General features: G+C 40.5%; 1 long non-coding RNA gene across 1 annotated transcript; it reads right to left on the bottom strand.

The window, feature by feature from the left end:
• Positions 1 to 1,003: 1,003 nt before the first annotated feature.
• Positions 1,004 to 2,141, bottom strand: LOC132461091 (uncharacterized). The gene is made up of 2 exons (XR_009526517.1): positions 1,989 to 2,141; positions 1,004 to 1,579 (listed from the first exon to the last, which is right to left on the bottom strand). It is a non-coding gene; the product is annotated as an uncharacterized LOC132461091 (long non-coding RNA).
• Positions 2,142 to 3,031: the final 890 nt, after the last annotated feature.

Raw genomic sequence — 3,031 nt, forward strand, 5'->3', positions numbered from 1 at the left:
GTTTTTTTCTCCAAACCACTTTGGACACAGCAACAGAACTGTAAGCATATAAACAGCACATACAAACATCTGTATGGGTGTGTGCATAAATCTTTGCAAACATGTGTATTACAGATAAAAACAAGAGCACCATGATGTTCCAAATAACACGATAAAAGATTTGAATTTTGATTAAACAATAAGCATACCAAAAAATAAAGACTTCAAGTCTATACCATTTGTAAAGACAGGCCAAAAAATGCACAATCTGAAAATGTAAACAACCGGTTTGGTTGGAGGAAACCTTGCATATCATGAAAAAGAACTGTAAACACATATACATCCACACATACATTATATAAAAACAGGTTTGTATGGTTAACACCGCAAACGTTGAAATGTTTGTATCTCAGTGATAAAAGCATTGGGAACTTGTGCTCAGTATAAAGGTATGGCCTTTCAAAACAGCATCTTCAAATTATTTTATGGCCAGTCGACTTCAAAAACATAACTTAAGGAAATAAATCAAATAACCAAAAAGTAAATCTTAAAGAATCTATTTTGAGTGTTACTAAGACACATGCACACACGCACATGCGCACACACTCTTCCAGAGCATTAAACCCCATTTTCATTTTCCCTAAAGCAGAAATGAAAATCCTATTTAAAGGGATACTTCACCCATTTAGAACCGGCGTTCTATCATGATAAAATCGCTATTTTAATATAAATAAATATATAAATAAATATCAGTCTTAACCAGTCTCCCCTTGGCCCATTTTTTCTCATCTAATTTTCTCCCGAAATGACGTCAAATGACGCGTTTGACGTCATTTCGGGAGAAACCTCTTGTCCGCTAGAAGGGCCGAGGACTACAACACACTTTTGGTGGCAAATTTTTCCACCAATAAGAAATGAGAGGGGGCGGGAGCTCGCGTACTGAGGGGGAATGAGGGGGACGGGAGACCGACAGGTGGGCAGGGCAGCGAGCGCAATGCACTGTGGTAGTTGGAGGTTTTCTTACTTTGAGCCAGAGAGACCATGAAAACACTCTTTCTGCCTTTTTTCAGGCTAGGATGAACCGATTTCAATTTTTTTTTCACATTTATAATACATTGAATTATTTAATTCATAAAACCTTCATATTACCACAGGTGAAGTATCTCTTTAATAAGGCACATCTTGCATAGAACAATCAATCAAATAAACAATGAAACAATGCAACAACAAACATGCTGTCATGATACAGGTGTCTGGACAAATCCACAACTTCTACATTGTCGTTAGCAGGTCATTTTTCAAACAGAGCAAAGAAGGTTTGAGTGGTGCACCATCATCCATCCCCATCAGTACCTTCTGAATGAAGGTGAACGTGTTAACAAGCTTCTTTGGGTAGTCCAGATGCAAAGCATAAACCAGCCCAAACAGTAACACATGCGCTTCGCAAACGTGGCAATGTCCATCATAACCAACTCATCTTCCACCACACCATGGCTGTGCTTGCAGGACTGAAGTGAACTGGAGATGTACTTCTCTCTGTGACCACTGTGAGAATACCAACAGGAGTGTCACTGATGTCTGGTTCCTCCGATTCGTCTCTCTGGAAAATGCAAATGAGGGTTCAAATATGGTTAGCTTGCATGAATCAGACAACTGCATGTCCGCACTCAGCAAGAACATGGATAGGTATTTCACAATAGAGTCATAATGCAAAAGTACAATGGTAAGTATTTCTGAACACTTTTCTACAGCTTCCCACTCAACAACTAAGTATACGACTAAGTATTACACAATAACGTGAGTGAGTGAGTGAGTGAGTGCGTGCGTGCGTGCGTGCGTGAGTGAGTGAGTGAGTGTGTGTGTGAGTGACAAAGAAAGAGGAGTGTGTATGTGATGGTGAGAGAAAGAAGCCTTAAGGCCCTAATTACAACACCAAGGCACTTCAAAATAGCGCCAATGGTAAAAGGTGATTAGTGATGATGATATATAAATAATATATTAAGACTTACGTTCCAAGTCTTGAAAAACTGTGTGTCCTCTTCCCGCAGGTATACTGAGAGAGCACGAAGGGCAACAGCGCGTTTCATGTGGATATCATGCACACAAACAAAAACACATGAGAAAAAAACCAGGGGCACTTTGATGCCGACATACGACTTACTCTGCTAAATATGAACATGTTACAGGATAACTAAATGAGAACGAGTTAAAAGTGAAGGACTGCCCCTTGTATAGTAGTAGTATATAGTCATGATGGTGGTAGTAAATGCTGACAAACCTGGGAGCCAGCTGTTCCATGTGGATAGAATTTGGACAAAGTCCATTTAACTTTTTTCAACTCACATCAATGTCGTAATACTGTAGGATTGCTGGCAGTGCTCCTGCCACCCTTCCAGTACGAGCTGCCTTCTGTCTGTAAAGTCCTATGAGCTGTGGAATGTGCCGATCTAGTTCAGCATAAAACTGGTTCCGTAAATTTACGTTGGTGATCCTGTGGAACTCAGCACAGACCTACAAAATAACAATGACACACAGTATGTGATAGGCTGAGTAAAACACCAAAGAGAAATACCTCATAAACACTTTTGAGTCTGTTTTTTTTACCTGTGATTGGACCCGAAGGGCAGGCCATCTCTCCAGAAAGTCCTTCACCAATGGGTCTCCCTTAACAATTTCCTGACGACGAAGTGCAAAGGTTGTCTGCATGAGTTTCTCTATTGATTGAAGGTTTCTGTCGGCTCTATCAACTTCAGCTTTCATCTGTAGTCTAATTTCCTCCAAACGGTCCTCGTTTTGTCCACTTGGGAAGTTTGGTAGAAAGTTCACTTCAGCCTTTCTGGCTTTTTTAATGTTCGAGTGGGGATGTGCTTACTCAGGATTATTTTAGAGTCTTTCCGGAGCTCTCAAAAACACTGTTCCCCTCTTGCAAGACATGTTCAACTTCATACGAAAAAGTTGGGACAGGGAAAACATCAGGCCATGTTTTTTGCCGTTGGCTTACAGGCACATGAGGCAGGATATCTGTGTCCGAACTACCACATGAACTTCGATC

This window comes from Gadus macrocephalus, chromosome 7 (assembly GCF_031168955.1).
Source record: "Gadus macrocephalus chromosome 7, ASM3116895v1".
NCBI lineage: Eukaryota > Metazoa > Chordata > Actinopteri > Gadiformes > Gadidae > Gadus > Gadus macrocephalus.